This window comes from Anomaloglossus baeobatrachus, unplaced genomic scaffold (genome assembly GCF_048569485.1).
Source record: "Anomaloglossus baeobatrachus isolate aAnoBae1 unplaced genomic scaffold, aAnoBae1.hap1 Scaffold_3142, whole genome shotgun sequence".
In the NCBI taxonomy this organism is placed as follows: domain Eukaryota; kingdom Metazoa; phylum Chordata; class Amphibia; order Anura; family Aromobatidae; genus Anomaloglossus; species Anomaloglossus baeobatrachus.
The window spans coordinates 70,831-94,440 of record NW_027442548.1 but is presented as its reverse complement, the minus strand read 5'-3'; positions in this window follow the sequence as shown (position 1 = coordinate 94,440).

Below are 23,610 nucleotides of genomic sequence, written 5' to 3'. Positions count from 1 at the left end.
CACCCAAAGAACCTAGATAACTTGGAGAAGATCTGCATGGAGGAGTGGGCCAAGATAACTCCAGAGACCTGTGCCGGCCTGATCAGGTCTTATAAAAGACGATTATTAGCTGTAATTGCAAACAAGGGTTATTCCACAAAATATTAAACCTAGGGGTTGAATAATAATTGACCCACACTTTCACGTTGAAAATTTATTAAAATTTAACTGAGCAACATAACTTGTTGGTTTGTAAGATTTATGCATCTGTTAATAAATCCTGCTCTTGTTTGAAGTTTGCAGGCTCTAACTTATTTGCATCTTATCAAACCTGCTAAATCTGCAGGGGGTTGAATACTACTTGTAGGCACTGTATAATGCACCCCTAAAGTCCATGTATAAGGTAACCCAATTAGTCCTCCATATAATGCAACCCCCTAAGTCCTATATGTATTAAAATGCACCCCATAGTCCTTCATATTGGATTATGCAGCTCCATAGTCCTCCATGTATAATGCACCCCTATATTCCATGTAAAAGGGATCCTTCATATAGTATTATGCACCCCTTATATTCCTGTATATAGTATTATGCACCCCTTATATTCCTCCATATAGTATTATGCTCCCCTTATATTCCTTCATATAGTTTAGTACACGCCTTATATTCCTCCATATAGTAGTATGCACCCCTTATATTCCGCCATATACTAGTAAGCAGCCCCCATATAGTGCACCACCATATTGTGTGCCCCAATATAATATTGTGCGCCAATATATAGTTATATGTATCACGCTCCCCGGTGCCCGTGCCATGCTCCCCGGTGCCCGTGCCACGCTCCCCGGTTCCCCTGCCACGCTCCCCGGCTCCCCTGCCACGCTCCCCGGCTCCTCTGCCATGCTCCCCGGCTCCTCTGCCACGCTCCCCCGCTCCCGGACCTCGCTTCCCCGCTCCCGTGCCACGCTCCCCGGTCCCCCGCTCCTCAGCCTCCATGCTCACTCACCTGCGTCCTGCAGGCAACCCGGTCCCCGGTCCCGGCGCCCGTCTGCTGTCCTGAGCCGGCCCGGCACTCCTGCCTCCTGTACACCGCATCCTGCTCTGGCTTCTGGCACCCGGGCCTCGCGCATGCGCATTAGGGCGCGCGCGCGGTCATTGACCTTTTCTTAAAGGGCCAGCGTCCTCCAACAGGATATTAAAGATGCAGGTACAGGGTATATAGGGGGTTCCTTTCCAAGTGGGCGGGGCCTGTTCTTCGTGTTTGCTAAGCTAGGAGTCAGGTCTCCCTGTGCCATTGTCTCGTACTCACCTATCTCTCTTGTAGAGCCGCTCCTGTCCCGCCAACCGGTCCTGACAGTTCCAGAACCCCGAACGGACTGTCCGCCATCTTCTCAGTTCCTACCGTCTCCGATTCCTGGATCTGTGTGGTGACCGATCTCCCCGTTCCGCTGGTTCCGGACCCTGCCTGACATCATCTCGGCCTCCGAACCTGCGCTCCGTCACCCGGACTACCTTCAGAGACTCCGTGATCCCAGGGACTTCTACACCCACTCCTCTGAACGGACTGTCCTGCTACCCGTAGTGCTTCGGCTACCAGGCACCTTGCCCTCGGTGGGGTGCTCAGTCCAGTGGATCCACCTCCTGGGCCTACCCGTCATCCTGGTCCTAACAATATGCAGCCCCATATACTATTTTGCAACCCCCATATATGCTTCCCCATAGTCCTCTGGAATTCCTGATTAAATACACAAATATACTCACTTCTACTCATTCAGCCACTGCCCCAGTCTCCTCAGCGTGTGTCCACTGTTATGCCACTCTGACATTTTAGCACATCAGTGCGCAGTAGTGACGTCACTGCTAGAGATGAGCGATGTTCAAGGTTCGCCAATTTCATGTTCGAGTGATTTTTGCTAAAAGCTCGACAGTTCGAGTTACGTTCGAGAACGGTTCGATCACCAAAAAGCCTAGCTAGTTACTAGCTGGCTTTTCACTGTAATAGTGTGAGTCACTCTGTGATTCACACTATTATCAAATTTCAGCGTATAGTGTGCGGGGGGGGACGGGGTTTAGATCTGTGCTGCTGCAAAGTGCTGAGAGAATGCCGATCACCATTTTTTAATTTTTTTTTCCCCTAACCGCGCGTGCAGTGGGGCGTTCCAGGCTGTCAGCAAATCACAGACACACACACAGCTAAGTGGATTTTTGCCAGACAAGCAAGGGCATGTGTCATAGGCTGTGCATGTCACATGTCCTTAACCTATAAGATACGGCCATTTTCTCCTTCGCTGCTATTATCTGTCTTCTGCGTGTGGGTGACAGTCACCGCTTACGCTGCTGCTGCTGCTGCTGTGTGCGCTATAGAGATACAGTGCAATCTACACAACGCTTTAGGGATTAGGGACTGCTGGTTATTTCAGCCCTTTTCAGGGCTGATTTACAGGCATTCATAGCCATAGCTGCTAAGCATGTCCGTGCAAATGCGGTGTAGGGCTTTAGATAACAGCGTCTGGCTACCTCAGCTCAGGCAATTCCTTGCTGCATTTTTTCATTAGCAGGGATAGAAAGTGAGGCTTCCTTTGCTGTCCTGCTCACCAGAGCACCCGTGCATTCTACCCACATGCACATTTTTGCCACGCTATTTTATTTGCCCAAAGAGCTGACACTTTTTGTGCCATCCTAAAAGTGTCTGGAATACCACCTTAGTGTTCCTTTGCTGTCTTGCTACCTACAGCACCCGTGCATTATACCCACCTGCCCATTTTTGCCATGCTATTTTATTTGCCCTAAGAGCTGACACTTTTTGTGACATCCTAAAAGTGTCTGAGATAGTACCTTAGGGCGGCTTTGCACACTACGACATCGCAGGTGCGATGTCGGTGGGGTCAAATTGAAAGTGACGCACATCCGGCATCGCATGCGACATCGTAGTGTGTAAAGCCTAGATGATACGATTAACCAGCGCAAAATCGTCGTAATCGTATCATCGGTGCAGCGTCGGCGTAATCCATAATTACGCTGACGCGACGGTCCGATGTTGTTCCTCGTTCCTGTGGCAGCACACATCGCTGTGTGTGAAGTCGCAGGAGCGAGGAACATCTCCTACCGGCGTCACCGCGGCTTCCGTAGGATATGCGGAAGGAAGGAGGTGGGCAGGATGTTTACATCCTGCTCATCTCTGCCCCTCCGCCGCTATTGGCCGCCTGCCGTGTGACGTCGCTATGACGCCGCACGACCCGCCCCCTTAGGAAGGAGGCGGGTCGCCGGCCAGAGCGACGGTCGCAGGGCGGGTGAGTGCGTGTGAAGCTGGCGTAGCGATAATTTTCGCTACGCCAGCTATCACACGATATCGTACCTGCGACGGGGGCGGGGACTATCGCGTGCGACATCGCAGCATCGGCTTGCGATGTCGCAACGTGCAAAGCCCGCCTTAGTGTTCCTTTGCTGTCCTGCTACCCACAGCACCCGTGCATTATACCCACCTGCCCATTTTTGCCACGCTATTTTATTTGACCAAAGAGCTGACACTTTTTGTGCCATCCTAAAAGTGTCTGGAATACTACGTTAGTGTCCCTTTGCTGTCCTGCTACCCACAGCACCCGGGCATTCTACCCAACTGCCCATTTTTCCCACACAATTCTAATTGCAAACTGTGCTGCCACTGTTAGGGGCATATTAAAATTGTCTGGGATAGTCAGTGTTGGTTCTTCAGCTGTCAATAAAGCTAGACCACCTCTGCAATCTACAGCACCTCTCCATTTTTGCTACCACATTTTAAGTGTCCAATCTTTTCGCTAACAAAATAAGTGGCAAAAGGACAGATGCTGGTGGAAAGGGGAACAGGCGTGTTGGAAAAGGAAAAAAAGTTTGTGTCTGTGGGGTAGGTGGGAAAGCTACATTAACATCTGCTGAAGAAATGCCATCTTCCAGCAAAAGTAAGATGTCTACTACTTTCCGTGGACAATCCGATGTGCTTCCTTTTTTACGGAACCGAACAACTGTAACAAAGGTAGATGATGCACAAAAAAAGAACAAGCTTGAATGGATCTCAAGTGCTCCAACAAGTGGCCTCTCCTCCACCTCAACTTCAACATCCAAAAAACAACAGTCCTCTGAGTTGTCATCCCAATCGCACTTGCTTTCTCCCAGCTCTCAAGTCTCCACCCGCCCTGAAGAGTATGGTGTAACAGAGATGGCTGAGTCTGCAGAGGTGTTCAGTCACACTATAGCCTGGGAATCAGAGGTCTGTTGCCAAGCTACAGTGAGTACAGACCAGGAAATGGTCTGCAGTGATGCCAAGAAGCTTTGTGAGTCTGATTCAGGCCTTGATGACCAAGTTTCTGAGCATAATGTAGACCCAAACTGTAACACCTGTTGGTAGAGACAATGAGGAACATACTGATGACGATGAGACGCAGATACCAGATTGGGATGACAACTTAACTTGATAATGAAGTTCTAGATCCCACTTACTGTCAACCCACAGTCAGGCACTCGAGGAGGACACCAGAGTCGGTGGAGGAGGATGCAACTGATGACGAAGTTACCTTGCGCCTTCCTTTACAGAGTCGGAGAACTGGAAGCACGTCAACAACTGCATCCTCAGCCACAACTCTGCCTCTGAGCACAAGTCGGGGTGGCTCTGCAGGTCGCATGGCCTCTAAGCCTTGCCTAGCCGGGTCCTTTTTTGACCTTGCAAAGGATCTCCCAAATCATGTGATCTGTAAAATTTGTCACCAATCTATAAGTAAAGGCCAAAACCTCACCAGTTTGACAACTTCTTCCATGAATCGTCACATGAATAACAAGCATAAGTCCCAGTGGGAAGCTCACTGTGCTGCAATGCGGCCTAACGGAGCGGGCCAACCACCGCCTGCCCCTTCAAATTCCTCTGCGCGCCCTTCATCTTCTATGACTGTGGGGACAGCTGTCACACATGTTTTTCCACGCAGAACCTCCACCTCTTTAACCGCAGCAGCCAGTTTGCTTGGCAGGTTGTCAGTTGGTTTGGAAGGGGAAACAAGTGCTGGTGTAGAGCTCTCTCAGACATCGAGAGCACCAACTTTGGATGAAGGCAACATCATGTCTCCGCCTGCACTTTCCTCACAGACCTGCAGTTTTCCAGGGACACCCTACTCACCACCGTCTCCACACAGCAGCCAGATCTCGGTCCCTCAGATGTGGACAAATAAAAGGCCATTTCCTCCGAGCCATGACAAAGCTAAGAGGTTGACTTTCAGCCTCTGTAAGCTCTTGGCTACCAAAATGCTGCCTTTCCGCCTGGTGGACACAGAAGATTTTCAAGACCTTATATCAGTCGCAGTGCCCCAGTGCCAGATGCCCAGTCGCCACTACTTCTCCAAGAAAGGTATGCCTGCGCTACACCAGCATGTCGCACACAACATCGCCGCTTCCTTGAGAAACTCTGTGTGTGACAGGGTGCATTTCCCCACCGATACTTGGACCAGTAAGCATGGACAGGGGCGTTACATGTCGCTGACTGGGCACTGGGTAACTATGGTGAGAGATGGTGAGGGGTCTGCTGAACAAGTCTTGCCATCCCCACGACTTGTGCGTCAATCCTCTGTATGTCGAAGTTCCTCCACTGCTTCTGCCTCCTCAACCTCATCTGGGTCCTCCACCTCCGCCCAAAGCCTGTGTGGTCAGGCCACCCGCGTTGTAACTGTGCACAAGGAATCCCACACACCTCCTTACTATGCTGGCAGCAGAGCTCAACGGCATCAGGCGGTCTTTACGTTGAAATGTCTGGGAAATAAGAGTCACACAGCTGAGGAGTTGTGGTCAGCTCTGCACTCGGAGTTTCGTAAACGGTTGTCTCCACTCAACCTGCAGCCAGGTAAGGCCGTGTGCGACAATGCTGCAAACCTGGGTGCGGCCCCTCGCCGGGGCAAGGTGACACACATGCCTTGTATGGCTCACGTTTTGAACCTTGTTGTCCAGCAATTTTTCACCCACTATCCCGACCTAGATGGGCTTCTGCACAGGGCACGGTCACTCTCTGCTCACTTCCGCCGTTCAACCGCCGCAGCTGACCGACTTGCATCGCTGCAGAGGTCTTTCGGCCTGCTGGTTCATTGCCTGAAATGCGATGTGACGACACGCTGGAATTCGACTCTCCACATGTTACAGCGACTGTAGCAGCACCGCCGAGCCCTGGTGCAATACGTTATGACGTATAGCCTGGGCCAACGAGATGCAGAGGTGGGGCAGATCACGCTGATGGAGTGGTCTCAGATCAAAGACCTATGCACCCTTCTGCACAGCTTCGACATGGCGACGAATATGTTTAGCACTGACAATGCCATTATTAGCATGACAACAGAAGGGCTAACAAGATCTACAAGGACCAGACATTCATCATCACCAAGGCGGCAGGCATGGGACAGTGGGGGAGAGGGATTAACAAGGGCGCATGGTAGCAGCCAAACTGTTTAGGAAGGGGCAGGAGCCCATGAAGAAATGGAGGACGAACTGTCGATGGGCATGGAAGACTCAGCTGATGAGGGAGACCTTGGTCAAATTTCGGTTGTTCGAGGTTGGGAGGATATGTCAGAGGATGGCAGCATGGTTATCACCTCGCCGCCACCAACACAGCAAGGACTTGGTCCGCAGGAATGGGCAAGACACATGAGTGCCTTCTTGCTGCACTACCTTCAACATGACCCTCGGATTGTCCGAATTAGAAGTAATGATGACTACTGGCTTGCCACACTCTTAGATCCCCGGTACAAGTCCAAGTTTTGTAAAATAATTCCAGCCATAGAAAGGGACGCACGTATGCAGGAGTATCAGCAGAAGCTGTTACTCGATCTTAGCTCGGCTTTTCCACCAAACAACCGTGCAGGTGCAGGGAGTGAATCTCCCAGTTGTAACTTGACAAACATGGGACTGTCTCGTCATCAACAGTCAAACCGTACCAGCAGCACCGTATCTGGTGGTAACAGCAGTTTTATTGAATCGTTTCATAATTTTTTAGACTCTCCTTTGCAAGGCCATCAGAGACAAGAAGTCTGACACATAGTCAACGGCTGGAGAGGATGATACAGGAGTATCTCCAAATGAACATCGATGCCATGACTTTGCAAATGGAGCCTTGCTCATTTTGGGCTTCAAATCTTGAAAAATGGCCAGAGCTCTCCACTTACGCCTTAGAGATCTTGTCGTGTCCCGCGGCCAGCGTTGTCTCTGAACGTGTCTTCAGTGCTGCTGGGTGTGTGCTGACAGATAAGCGCACGCGTCTGTCCAGTGACAATGTGGACAGAATAACGTTCATCAAGATGAACAAGTCATAGATCAGCAAGGACTTTGCTACCCCGGTGTCATCCTGGGGAGAGTAAAGGCTTGTGGATTTGGATTGTGCTTGATGCAAGTCAACATGTGAAGTTTACAACTGGGGCACAAGTGATGCCACTGATGTGGTGTCTGTGTGGCCCAATTTTTGGAAAAAAGGGAAACTCCGCTTGGAGTAACCCTTGCTGTGTTTTTAAAAATGATCCAAGATGAACAAGTCATAGTTCAGCAAGGACTTTGCTACCTACCCAGGTGTCATCCTGAAGACAGTTAAGGCTGGCGTATTTTTGAATGTGCTTGATGCAAATCAACAGGTCAAGTTTGCAACTGGGGCACAAGTGATGCCACTGAAGGGGTGTGTGTGGCCCAATTTTTGGAAAAAAGGGAGACTCTGTTTAGAGTCCCTTTGCTGTGTTTTACATGATTTTAGAAGGGCGTGCCATGCCTATATCTGTGTCTCCTCCTCTTTTTCCTCGTCCAGCTGTTTCGTTTTCGCATGAGTATATGTCCTTGTCACTTTCCCATGTGTTTGTGGTATGTTGTGAGTTGTTTGTCACCTTTTGGACACCTTTGAAGGTGTTTTCTATGTGTTTTTAGGTGTTTGCCTCCCATTGTTTTCAATGGGGTTCGAGAGGTTCGTCAAACGGTTCGTCGAACGGCACCTCGAACGGAGCCTTCAGAGGCTCGCTCATCTCTAGTAACCGCAGTCCTCCATGCTGAAACATCAGTGTCTCACAGACACATAGTAGTAGAATGATTAGAAATAGAGTGTTCTGCTCCTCCTCGCATTGTTCCTTTCAATTGTATTGGCATCTGTGATGGTGATGCCGATATAAATGAAAGTACGATCGTCGGCAGGAGGTCCACGGGGCCACAGTGACTCACGGGCCCAATCTAGACAGCTCACTAGTGAATCATCTAGAATAGAGTGGCAAAAATGAGGTGCTCAAAATATCCACTCTGATCTAGACGGCTCACTGCTGAATCACCTAGAACAGAATGGCTAAAATGAGGTCCTCAAAAAATCCACTCTGATATAGACGGCTCACTACTGAAGCAGCTAGAACGGAGTGGCTAAAATGAGGTACTCAAAAAATCCACTACGACACAATGTGGATATTATGAGGACTTTCAGCTGCGCTCTGTTACGGTTTTTGCTTTGAGGCTCCTCCCACTCTTCGAAAAAATCCATTGCAGTCACCTCAGTACCAAATGTACCTAATGTAGTGGCTAAAATGAGGTCCTCAAAAAATCCACTCTGATATAGACGGCTCACTACTGACGCAGCTAGAACGGAGTGGCTAAAATGAGGTCCTCAAAAAATCCACTCTGATATAGACGGCTCACTACTGAAGCAGCTAGAACGGAGTGGCTTTTTTGAGGTCCTCAAAAAATCCACTACGACACAATGTGGATATTATGAGGACTTTCAGCTGCGCACTGTTACGCTTTTTGCTTTGAGGCTCCTCCCACTCTTCGAAAAAATCCATTGCAGTCAACTCAGTACCAAATGTACATAATGTAGTGGCTAAAATGAGGTCCTCAAAAAATCCACTCTGATATAGACGGCTCACTACTGAAGCAGCTAGAACGGAGTGGCTTTTTTGAGGTCCTCAAAAAATCCACTACGACACAATGTGGATATTATGAGGACTTTCAGCTGCACTCTGTTACGCTTTTTGCTTTGAGGCTCCTCCCACTCTTCGAAAAAATCCATTGCAGTCACCTCAGTACCAAATGTACCTAATGTAGTGGCTAAAATGAGGTCCTCAAAAAATCCACTCTGATATAGACGGCTCACTACTGAAGCAGCTAGAACGGAGTGGCTTTTTTGAGGTCCTCAAAAAATCCACTACGACACAATGTGGATATTATGAGGACTTTCAGCTGCGCACTGTTACGGTTTTTGCTTTGAGGCTCCTCCCACTCTTCGAAAAAATCCATTGCAGTCACCTCAGTACCAAATGTACCTAATGTAGTGGCTAAAATGAGGTCCTCAAAAAATCCACTCTGATATAGACGGCTCACTACTGACGCAGCTAGAACGGAGTGGCTAAAATGAGGTCCTCAAAAAATCCACTCTGATATAGACGGCTCACTACTGAAGCAGCTAGAACGGAGTGGCTTTTTTGAGGTCCTCAAAAAATCCACTACGACACAATGTGGATATTATGAGGACTTTCAGCTGCGCACTGTTACGCTTTTTGCTTTGAGGCTCCTCCCACTCTTCGAAAAAATCCATTGCAGTCAACTCAGTACCAAATGTACATAATGTAGTGGCTAAAATGAGGTCCTCAAAAAATCCACTCTGATATAGACGGCTCACTACTGAAGCAGCTAGAACGGAGTGGCTTTTTTGAGGTCCTCAAAAAATCCACTACGACACAATGTGGATATTATGAGGACTTTCAGCTGCGCACTGTTACGCTTTTTGCTTTGAGGCTCCTCCCACTCTTCGAAAAAATCCATTGCAGTCACCTCAGTACCAAATGTACATAATGTAGTGGCTAAAATGAGGTCCTCAAAAAATCCACTCTGATATAGACGGCTCACTACTGAAGCAGCTAGAACGGAGTGGCTTTTTTGAGGTCCTCAAAAAATCCACTACGACACAATGTGGATATTATGAGGACTTTCAGCTGCGCTCTGTTACGCTTTTTGCTTTGAGGCTCCTCCCACTCTTCGAAAAAATCCATTGCAGTCACCTCAGTACCAAATGTACATAATGTAGTGGCTAAAATGAGGTCCTCAAAAAATCCACTCTGATATAGACAGCTCACTACTGAAGCAGCTAGAACGGAGTGGCTTTTTTGAGGTCCTCAAAAAATCCACTACGACACAATGTGGATATTATGAGGACTTTCAGCTGCGCTCTGTTACGCTTTTTGCTTTGAGGCTCCTCCCACTCTTCGAAAAAATCCATTGCAGTCACCTCAGTACCAAATGTACATAATGTAGTGGCTAAAATGAGGTCCTCAAAAAATCCACTCTGATATAGACGGCTCACTACTGAAGCAGCTAGAACGGAGTGGCTTTTTTGAGGTCCTCAAAAAATCCACTACGACACAATGTGGATATTATGAGGACTTTCAGCTGCGCTCTGTTACGCTTTTTGCTTTGAGGCTCCTCCCACTCTTCGAAAAAATCCATTGCAGTCACCTCAGTACCAAATGTACATAATGTAGTGGCTAAAATGAGGTCCTCAAAAAATCCACTCTGATATAGACGGCTCACTACTGAAGCAGCTAGAACGGAGTGGCTTTTTTGAGGTCCTCAAAAAATCCACTACGACACAATGTGGATATTATGAGGACTTTCAGCTGCGCACTGTTACGCTTTTTGCTTTGAGGCTCCTCCCACTCTTCGAAAAAATCCATTGCAGTCACCTCAGTACCAAATGTACATAATGTAGTGGCTAAAATGAGGTCCTCAAAAAATCCACTCTGATATAGACGGCTCACTACTGAAGCAGCTAGAACGGAGTGGCTTTTTTGAGGTCCTCAAAAAATCCACTACGACACAATGTGGATATTATGAGGACTTTCAGCTGCGCACTGTTACGCTTTTTGCTTTGAGGCTCCTCCCACTCTTCGAAAAAATCCATTGCAGTCACCTCAGTACCAAATGTACATAATGTAGTGGCTAAAATGAGGTCCTCAAAAAATCCACTCTGATATAGACGGCTCACTACTGAAGCAGCTAGAACGGAGTGGCTTTTTTGAGGTCCTCAAAAAATCCACTACGACACAATGTGGATATTATGAGGACTTTCAGCTGCGCTCTGTTACGCTTTTTGCTTTGAGGCTCCTCCCACTCTTCGAAAAAATCCATTGCAGTCACCTCAGTACCAAATGTACATAATGTAGTGGCTAAAATGAGGTCCTCAAAAAATCCACTACGACACAATGTGTGAAATTATAAGCACTTTCTCGGCTGCGCTCTGTTACGTTTTTCGCCGTGAGGCTCCTCCCACTCTTCAAAAAACTGAATTTCAGTCACTTCAGTACCAAATGTACATAATGAAGGCTACAGAGAGATCCTCAAAAAATCCACTCTGATCCAATATGGTAAGTTATAAAGACTGTCAGCTGCGCGGTTCCGTTTTTCCTTGTGAGGCTCCGCCCACTCTTTCAATGTCAGTCATGCGGCCACGACTTGTGGAAATACGGTAAAATTAAAATTCCAGCAAAACTGAACAATCAGCGCTGTGTGGAATTATTTATATTGTAAAAAATAATAATAAAATGTAAGTTATAATAATAATGAAAATAAAAATTTGCCCTTTGGAAAAAAATAATAAATATAACAGTGTGAGCATCTAATAAATAAAAACATGAAATCATTCCAATTATAAATCTGATTCCAGCCCCTGCTGGAGAAACTGAACTGTGCTGTATGGAGAAAAGATCACAGAGATCATCAAAAAATCAACTCTGATCTAGCCACCTCACTGGTGAAGCAGCTAGAACGGAGTGGATAAAATGAGGTGACCAAAAACATGTGACTACAGCGAGGCCTCAAGAAATCAACTCTGATCTAGTCACTTCAGCAGTGAACCGGCTAGATCAGAGTTGAAAAAATGAGGACCACAAAAAACCCACTCTGATCTAGACACTTCAGTAGTGAGCCGGCTAGATCAGAGTGGAAAAAATGAGGCCTCAAAAAATCAACTCCGATATAGCCGGCTCACTACTGAAGCAGCTAGATCAGAGTTGATTTTTTGAGGACCACAAAAAATCAACTCTGATCTAGACGCAACCATCCTCTTTCCTCCACTGCACGTGTTTCCGGATGACTAGATCACGTGGTTTCGATAGACTTCTCCCTCCAGAGTTGATTGGTTCCCGGGTGAGTGTGTCCGGTCACGTGCAGCTTCCGGGAGGCGGGTCGGTATTTTTGGCCTCTGTGGGCAGCAGTAGACACGTGATCTGTGATCAGAGTCTGTTACCAGGGAGATAGACAGCATCTGTGAGGGGGCGTGGTCACACACGGTGCTCTGCTACAGCCATAGTGTACACACAGTGCTCTGCTACAGCCATAGTGTACACACAGTGCTCTGCTACAGCCATAGTGTACACACAGTGCTCTGCTACAGCCATAGTGTACACACAGTGCTCTGCTACAGCCATAGTGTACACACAGTGCTCTGCTACAGCCATAGTGTACACACAGTGCTCTGCTACAGCCATAGTGTACACACAGTGCTCTGCTACAGCCATAGTGTACACACAGTGCTCTGCTACAGCCATAGTGTACACACAGTGCTCTGCTACAGCCATAGTGTACACACAGTGCTCTGCTACAGCCATAGTGTACACACAGTGCTCTGCTACAGCCATAGTGTACACACAGTGCTCTGCTACAGCCATAGTGTACACACAGTGCTCTGCTACAGCCATAGAGTAAACCTCACAGTGCTCTGCTACAGCCATAGTGTACACACAGTGCTCTGCTACAGCCATAGAGTAAACACACAGTGCTCTGCTACAGCCATAGTGTACACACAGTGCTCTGCTACAGCCATAGAGTACACACAGTGCTCTGCTACAGCCATAGTGTACGCACAGTGCTCTGCTACAGCCATAGAGTACACACAGTGCTCTGCTACAGCCATAGTGTACACACAGTGCTCTGCTACAGCCATAGTGTACACACAGTGCTCTGCTACAGCCATAGAGTACACACAGTGCTCTGCTACAGCCATAGTGTACACACAGTGCTCTGCTACAGCCATAGTGTACACACAGTGCTCTGCTACAGCCATAGTGTACACACAGTGCTCTGCTACAGCCATAGAGTACACACAGTGCTCTGCTACAGCCATAGTGTACACACAGTGCTCTGCTACAGCCATAGAGTACACACAGTGCTCTGCAACAGCCATAGTGTACACACAGTGCTCTGTTACAGCCATAGAGTACACACACAGTGCTCTGCTACAGCCATAGAGTACACACAGTGCTCTGCTACAGCCATAGAGTACACACACAGTGCTCTGCTGCAGCCATAGTGTACACACAGTGCTCTGCTACAGCCATAGAGTACACACAGTGCTCTGCTACAGCCATAGAGTACACACAGTGCTCTGCTACAGCCATAGAGTAAACACACAGTGCTCTGCTGCAGCCATAGTGTACACACAGTGCTCTGCTACAGCCATAGAGTACACACAGTGCTCTGCTACAGCCATAGAGTACACACACAGTGCTCTGCTGCAGCCATAGTGTACACACAGTGCTCTGCTACAGCCATAGTGTACACACAGTGCTCTGCTACAGCCATAGAGTACACACAGTGCTCTGCTACAGCCATAGAGTAAACACACAGTGCTCTGCTGCAGCCATAGTGTACACACAGTGCTCTGCTACAGCCATAGAGTAAACCTCACAGTGCTCTGCTACAGCCATAGTGTACACACAGTGCTCTGCTACAGCCATAGAGTAAACACACAGTGCTCTGCTACAGCCATAGTGTACACACAGTGCTCTGCTACAGCCATAGAGTACACACAGTGCTCTGCTACAGCCATAGAGTACACACAGTGCTCTGCTACAGCCATAGTGTACACACAGTGCTCTGCTACAGCCATAGAGTACACACAGTGCTCTGCTACAGCCATAGTGTACACACAGTGCTCTGCTACAGCCATAGAGTAAACACACAGTGCTCTGCTGCAGCCATAGTGTACACACAGTGCTCTGCTACAGCCATAGAGTACACACAGTGCTCTGCTACAGCCATAGAGTACACACAGTGCTCTGCTACAGCCATAGTGTACACACAGTGCTCTGCTACAGCCATAGAGTACACACAGTGCTCTGCTACAGCCATAGTGTACACACAGTGCTCTGCTACAGCCATAGAGTAAACCTCACAGTGCTCTGCTACAGCCATAGTGTACACACAGTGCTCTGCTACAGCCATAGAGTAAACACACAGTGCTCTGCTACAGCCATAGTGTACACACAGTGCTCTGCTACAGCCATAGAGTACACACAGTGCTCTGCTACAGCCATAGTGTACACACAGTGCTCTGCTACAGCCATAGTGTACACACAGTGCTCTGCTACAGCCATAGAGTACACACAGTGCTCTGCTACAGCCATAGAGTACACACAGTGCTCTGCTACAGCCATAGAGTAAACACACAGTGCTCTGCTGCAGCCATAGTGTACACACAGTGCTCTGCTACAGCCATAGAGTACACACAGTGCTCTGCTACAGCCATAGAGTACACACAGTGCTCTGCTACAGCCATAGTGTACACACAGTGCTCTGCTACAGCCATAGAGTACACACAGTGCTCTGCTACAGCCATAGTGTACACACAGTGCTCTGCTACAGCCATAGTGTACATACAGTGCTCTGCTACAGCCATAGAGTACACACAGTGCTCTGCTACAGCCATAGTGTACACACAGTGCTCTGCTACAGCCATAGTGTACACACAGTGCTCTGCTACAGCCATAGTGTACACACAGTGCTTTGCTTCAGCCATAGAGTACACACAGTGCTCTGCTACAGCCATAGTGTACACACAGTGCTCTGCTACAGCCATAGTGTACATACAGTGCTCTGCTACAGCCATAGTGTACACACAGTGCTCTGCTACAGCCATAGAGTAAACACACAGTGCTCTGCTACAGCCATAGAGTACACACAGTGCTCTGCTACAGCCATAGTGTACACACAGTGCTCTGCTACAGCCATAGAGTAAACCTCACAGTGCTCTGCTACAGCCATAGTGTACACACAGTGCTCTGCTACAGCCATAGAGTAAACACACAGTGCTCTGCTACAGCCATAGTGTACACACAGTGCTCTGCTACAGCCATAGAGTACACACAGTGCTCTGCTACAGCCATAGTGTACGCACAGTGCTCTGCTACAGCCATAGAGTACACACAGTGCTCTGCTACAGCCATAGTGTACACACAGTGCTCTGCTACAGCCATAGTGTACACACAGTGCTCTGCTACAGCCATAGAGTACACACAGTGCTCTGCTACAGCCATAGTGTACACACAGTGCTCTGCTACAGCCATAGTGTACACACAGTGCTCTGCTACAGCCATAGTGTACACACAGTGCTCTGCTACAGCCATAGAGTACACACAGTGCTCTGCTACAGCCATAGTGTACACACAGTGCTCTGCTACAGCCATAGAGTACACACAGTGCTCTGCAACAGCCATAGTGTACACACAGTGCTCTGTTACAGCCATAGAGTACACACACAGTGCTCTGCTACAGCCATAGAGTACACACAGTGCTCTGCTACAGCCATAGAGTACACACACAGTGCTCTGCTGCAGCCATAGTGTACACACAGTGCTCTGCTACAGCCATAGAGTACACACAGTGCTCTGCTACAGCCATAGAGTACACACAGTGCTCTGCTACAGCCATAGAGTAAACACACAGTGCTCTGCTGCAGCCATAGTGTACACACAGTGCTCTGCTACAGCCATAGAGTACACACAGTGCTCTGCTACAGCCATAGAGTACACACACAGTGCTCTGCTGCAGCCATAGTGTACACACAGTGCTCTGCTACAGCCATAGTGTACACACAGTGCTCTGCTACAGCCATAGAGTACACACAGTGCTCTGCTACAGCCATAGAGTAAACACACAGTGCTCTGCTGCAGCCATAGTGTACACACAGTGCTCTGCTACAGCCATAGAGTAAACCTCACAGTGCTCTGCTACAGCCATAGTGTACACACAGTGCTCTGCTACAGCCATAGAGTAAACACACAGTGCTCTGCTACAGCCATAGTGTACACACAGTGCTCTGCTACAGCCATAGAGTACACACAGTGCTCTGCTACAGCCATAGAGTACACACAGTGCTCTGCTACAGCCATAGTGTACACACAGTGCTCTGCTACAGCCATAGAGTACACACAGTGCTCTGCTACAGCCATAGTGTACACACAGTGCTCTGCTACAGCCATAGAGTAAACACACAGTGCTCTGCTGCAGCCATAGTGTACACACAGTGCTCTGCTACAGCCATAGAGTACACACAGTGCTCTGCTACAGCCATAGAGTACACACAGTGCTCTGCTACAGCCATAGTGTACACACAGTGCTCTGCTACAGCCATAGAGTACACACAGTGCTCTGCTACAGCCATAGTGTACACACAGTGCTCTGCTACAGCCATAGAGTAAACCTCACAGTGCTCTGCTACAGCCATAGTGTACACACAGTGCTCTGCTACAGCCATAGAGTAAACACACAGTGCTCTGCTACAGCCATAGTGTACACACAGTGCTCTGCTACAGCCATAGAGTACACACAGTGCTCTGCTACAGCCATAGTGTACACACAGTGCTCTGCTACAGCCATAGTGTACACACAGTGCTCTGCTACAGCCATAGAGTACACACAGTGCTCTGCTACAGCCATAGAGTACACACAGTGCTCTGCTACAGCCATAGAGTAAACACACAGTGCTCTGCTGCAGCCATAGTGTACACACAGTGCTCTGCTACAGCCATAGAGTACACACAGTGCTCTGCTACAGCCATAGAGTACACACAGTGCTCTGCTACAGCCATAGTGTACACACAGTGCTCTGCTACAGCCATAGAGTACACACAGTGCTCTGCTACAGCCATAGTGTACACACAGTGCTCTGCTACAGCCATAGTGTACATACAGTGCTCTGCTACAGCCATAGAGTACACACAGTGCTCTGCTACAGCCATAGTGTACACACAGTGCTCTGCTACAGCCATAGTGTACACACAGTGCTCTGCTACAGCCATAGTGTACACACAGTGCTCTGCTACAGCCATAGTGTACACACAGTGCTCTGCTTCAGCCATAGAGTACACACAGTGCTCTGCTACAGCCATAGTGTACACACAGTGCTCTGCTACAGCCATAGTGTACACACAGTGCTCTGCTACAGCCATAGTGTACACACAGTGCTCTGCTACAGCCATAGAGTAAACACACAGTGCTCTGCTACAGCCATAGAGTACACACAGTGCTCTGCTACAGCCATAGAGTACACACAGTGCTCTGCTACAGCCATAGTGTACACACAGTGCTCTGCTACAGCCATAGAGTACACACAGTGCTCTGCTACAGCCATAGAGTACACACAGTGCTCTGCTACAGCCATAGTGTACATACAGTGCTCTGCTACAGCCATAGAGTACACACAGTGCTCTGCTACAGCCATAGTGTACACACAGTGCTCTGCTACAGCCATAGTGTACACACAGTGCTCTGCTACAGCCATAGTGTACACACAGTGCTCTGCTACAGCCATAGTGTACACACAGTGCTCTGCTACAGCCATAGAGTACACACAGTGCTCTGCTACAGCCATAGTGTACACACAGTGCTCTGCTACAGCCATAGTGTACATACAGTGCTCTGCTACAGCCATAGTGTACACACAGTGCTCTGCTACAGCCATAGAGTAAACCTCACAGTGCTCTGCTACAGCCATAGTGTACACACAGTGCTCTGCTACAGCCATAGAGTACACACAGTGCTCTGCTACAGCCATAGAGTACACACAGTGCTCTGCTACAGCCATAGTGTACACACAGTGCTCTGCTACAGCCATAGAGTAAACACACAGTGCTCTGCTACAGCCATAGAGTACACACAGTGCTCTGCTACAGCCATAGTGTACACACAGTGCTCTGCTACAGCCATAGTGTACGCACAGTGCTCTGCTACAGCCATAGTGTACGCACAGTGCTCTGCTACAGCCATAGTGTACACACAGTGCTCTGTTACAGCCATAGAGTAAACCTCACAGTGCTCTGCTACAGCCATAGTGTACACACAGTGCTCTGCTACAGCCATAGAGTAAACACACAGTGCTCTGCTACAGCCATAGTGTACACACAGTGCTCTGCTACAGCCATAGAGTACACACAGTGCTCTGCTACAGCCATAGTGTACGCACAGTGCTCTGCTACAGCCATAGAGTACACACAGTGCTCTGCTACAGCCATAGTGTACACACAGTGCTCTGCTACAGCCATAGTGTACACACAGTGCTCTGCTACAGCCATAGAGTACACACAGTGCTCTGCTACAGCCATAGAGTACACACAGTGCTCTGCTACAGCCATAGTGTACACACAGTGCTCTGCTACAGCCATAGAGTACACACAGTGCTCTGCTACAGCCATAGAGTAAACACACAGTGCTCTGCTGCAGCCATAGTGTACACACAGTGCTCTGCTACAGCCATAGAGTACACACAGTGCTCTGCTACAGCCATAGAGTACACACACAGTGCTCTGCTGCAGCCATAGTGTACACACAGTGCTCTGCTACAGCCATAGTGTACACACAGTGCTCTGCTACAGCCATAGAGTACACACAGTGCTCTGCTACAGCCATAGAGTAAACACACAGTGCTCTGCTGCAGCCATAGTGTACACACAGTGCTCTGCTACAGCCATAGAGTAAACCTCACAGTGCTCTGCTACAGCCATAGTGTACACACAGTGCTCTGCTACAGCCATAGAGTAAACACACAGTGCTCTGCTACAGCCATAGTGTACACACAGTGCTCTGCTACAGCCATAGAGTACACACAGTGCTCTGCTACAGCCATAGAGTACACACAGTGCTCTGCTACAGCCATAGTGTACACACAGTGCTCTGCTACAGCCATAGAGTACACACAGTGCTCTGCTACAGCCATAGTGTACACACAGTGCTCTGCTACAGCCATAGAGTAAACACACAGTGCTCTGCTGCAGCCATAGTGTACACACAGTGCTCTGCTACAGCCATAGAGTACACACAGTGCTCTGCTACAGCCATAGAGTACACACAGTGCTCTGCTACAGCCATAGTGTACACACAGTGCTCTGCTACAGCCATAGAGTACACACAGTGCTCTGCTACAGCCATAGTGTACACACAGTGCTCTGCTACAGCCATAGAGTAAACCTCACAGTGCTCTGCTACAGCCATAGTGTACACACAGTGCTCTGCTACAGCCATAGAGTAAACACACAGTGCTCTGCTACAGCCATAGTGTACACACAGTGCTCTGCTACAGCCATAGAGTACACACAGTGCTCTGCTACAGCCATAGTGTACACACAGTGCTCTGCTACAGCCATAGTGTACACACAGTGCTCTGCTACAGCCATAGAGTACACACAGTGCTCTGCTACAGCCATAGAGTACACACAGTGCTCTGCTACAGCCATAGAGTAAACACACAGTGCTCTGCTGCAGCCATAGTGTACACACAGTGCTCTGCTACAGCCATAGAGTACACACAGTGCTCTGCTACAGCCATAGAGTACACACAGTGCTCTGCTACAGCCATAGTGTACACACAGTGCTCTGCTACAGCCATAGAGTACACACAGTGCTCTGCTACAGCCATAGTGTACACACAGTGCTCTGCTACAGCCATAGTGTACATACAGTGCTCTGCTACAGCCATAGAGTACACACAGTGCTCTGCTACAGCCATAGTGTACACACAGTGCTCTGCTACAGCCATAGTGTACACACAGTGCTCTGCTACAGCCATAGTGTACACACAGTGCTCTGCTACAGCCATAGTGTACACACAGTGCTCTGCTTCAGCCATAGAGTACACACAGTGCTCTGCTACAGCCATAGTGTACACACAGTGCTCTGCTACAGCCATAGTGTACATACAGTGCTCTGCTACAGCCATAGTGTACACACAGTGCTCTGCTACAGCCATAGAGTAAACACACAGTGCTCTGCTACAGCCATAGAGTACACACAGTGCTCTGCTACAGCCATAGAGTACACACAGTGCTCTGCTACAGCCATAGTGTACACACAGTGCTCTGCTACAGCCATAGAGTACACACAGTGCTCTGCTACAGCCATAGAGTACACACAGTGCTCTGCTACAGCCATAGTGTACATACAGTGCTCTGCTACAGCCATAGAGTACACACAGTGCTCTGCTACAGCCATAGTGTACACACAGTGCTCTGCTACAGCCATAGTGTACACACAGTGCTCTGCTACAGCCATAGTGTACACACAGTGCTCTGCTACAGCCATAGTGTACACACAGTGCTCTGCTACAGCCATAGAGTACACACAGTGCTCTGCTACAGCCATAGTGTACACACAGTGCTCTGCTACAGCCATAGTGTACATACAGTGCTCTGCTACAGCCATAGTGTACACACAGTGCTCTGCTACAGCCATAGAGTAAACCTCACAGTGCTCTGCTACAGCCATAGTGTACACACAGTGCTCTGCTACAGCCATAGAGTACACACAGTGCTCTGCTACAGCCATAGAGTACACACAGTGCTCTGCTACAGCCATAGTGTACACACAGTGCTCTGCTACAGCCATAGAGTAAACACACAGTGCTCTGCTACAGCCATAGAGTACACACAGTGCTCTGCTACAGCCATAGAGTAAACACACAGTGCTCTGCTACAGCCATAGTGTACACACAGTGCTCTGCTACAGCCATAGTGTACGCACAGTGCTCTGCTACAGCCATAGAGTACACACAGTGCTCTGCTACAGCCATAGAGTACACACAGTGCTCTGCTACAGCCATAGTGTACGCACAGTGCTCTGCTACAGCCATAGAGTACACACAGTGCTCTGCTACAGCCATAGAGTACACACACAGTGCTCTGCTACAGCCATAGTGTACACACAGTGCTCTGCTACAGCCATAGTGTACACACAGTGCTCTGCTACAGCCATAGAGTACACACAGTGCTCTTCTACAGCCATAGAGTACACACAGTGCTCTGCTACAGCCATAGAGTACACACAGTGCTCTGCTACAGCCATAGAGTACACACACAGTGCTCTGCTACAGCCATAGAGTACACACAGTGCTCTGCTACAGCCATAGTGTACACACAGTGCTCTGCTACAGCCATAGAGTACACACAGTGCTCTGCTACAGCCATAGAGTACACACACAGTGCTCTGCTACAGCCATAGAGTACACACAGTGCTCTGCTACAGACATAGAGTACACACACAGTGCTCTGATACAGCCATAGTGTACACACAGTGCTCTGCTACAGCCATAGAGTACACACAGTGCTCTGCTACAGCCATAGAGTACACACACAGTGCTCTGCTACAGCCATAGTGTACACACAGTGCTCTGCTACAGCCATAGTGTACACACACAGTGCTCTGCTACAGCCATAGAGTACACACACAGTGCTCTGCTACAGCCATAGAGTACACACACAGTGCTCTGCTACAGCCATAGTATACATACAGTGCTCTGCTACAGCCATAGTGTACACACACAGTGCTCTGCTACAGCCATAGAGTACACACACAGTGCTCTGCTACAGCCATACAGTACACACAGTGCTCTGCTACAGCCATACAGTACACACAGTGCTCTGCTACAGCCATAGTGTACACACAGTGCTCTGCTACAGCCATAGTGTACGCACAGTGCTCTGCTACAGCCATAGAGTACACACAGTGCTCTGCTACAGCCATAGAGTACACACAGTGCTCTGCTACAGCCATAGAGTACACACACAGTGCTCTGCTACAGCCATAGAGTACACACAGTGCTCTGCTACAGCCATAGTGTACGCACAGTGCTCTGCTACAGCCATAGAGTACACACAGTGCTCTGCTACAGCCATAGAGTACACACACAGTGCTCTGCTACAGCCATAGTGTACACACAGTGCTCTGCTACAGCCATAGTGTACACACAGTGCTCTGCTACAGCCATAGAGTACACACAGTGCTCTGCTACAGCCATAGAGTACACACAGTGCTCTGCTACAGCCATAGAGTACACACAGTGCTCTGCTACAGCCATAGAGTACACACACAGTGCTCTGCTACAGCCATAGAGTACACACAGTGCTCTGCTACAGCCATAGAGTACACACAGTGCTCTGCTACAGCCATAGAGTACACACAGTGCTCTGCTACAGCCATAGTGTACGCACAGTGCTCTGCTACAGCCATAGAGTACACACAGTGCTCTGCTACAGCCATAGAGTACACACACAGTGCTCTGCTACAGCCATAGTGTACACACAGTGCTCTGCTACAGCCATAGTGTACACACAGTGCTCTGCTACAGCCATAGAGTACACACAGTGCTCTGCTACAGCCATAGAGTACACACAGTGCTCTGCTACAGCCATAGAGTACACACACAGTGCTCTGCTACAGCCATAGAGTACACACACAGTGCTCTGCTACAGCCATAGAGTACACACAGTGCTCTGCTACAGCCATAGTGTACACACAGTGCTCTGCTATACAGCATAGAGTACACACAGTGCTCTGCTACAGCATAGAGTACACACCACAGTGCTCTGCTACAGCCATAGAGTACACACAGTGCTCTGCTACAGCCGTAGAGTACACACACAGTGCTCTGATACAGCCATAGTGTACAAACAGTGGTCTGCTACAGCCATAGAGTACACACAGTGCTCTGCTACAGCCATAGAGTACACACACAGTGCTCTGCTACAGCCATAGTGTACACACAGTGCTCTGCTACAGCCATATGTACACACACAGTGCTCTGCTACAGCCATAGAGTACACACACAGTGCTCTGCTACAGCATAGAGTACACACAGTGCTCTGCTACAGCCATAGTGTACATACAGTGCTCTGCTACAGCCATAGTGTACACACAGTGCTCTGCTACAGCCATAGAGTACACACACAGTGCTCTGCTACAGCCATAGTGTACATACAGTGCTCTGCTACAGCCATAGAGTACACACAGTGCTCTGCTACAGCCATAGAGTACACACAGTGCTCTGCTACAGCCATAGAGTACACACACAGTGCTCTGCTACAGCCATAGAGTACACACAGTGCTCTGCTACAGCCATAGAGTACACACAGTGCTCTGCTACAGCCATAGTGTACGCACAGTGCTCTGCTACAGCCATAGAGTACACACAGTGCTCTGCTACAGCCATAGAGTACACACAGTGCTCTGCTACAGCCATAGAGTACACACAGTGCTCTGCTACAGCCATAGAGTACACACAGTGCTCTGCTACAGCCATAGTGTACCACAGTGCTCTGCTACAGCCATACAGTACACACCAGTGCTCTGCTACAGCCATACAGTACACTCACAGTGCTCTGCTACAGCCATAGAGTACACACAGTGCTCTGCTACAGCCATAGTGTACGCACAGTGCTCTGCTACAGCCATAGAGTACACACAGTGCTCTGCTACAGCCATAGAGTACACACAGTGCTCTGCTACAGCCATAGAGTACACACACAGTGCTCTGCTACAGCCATAGAGTACACACAGTGCTCTGCTACAGCCATAGTG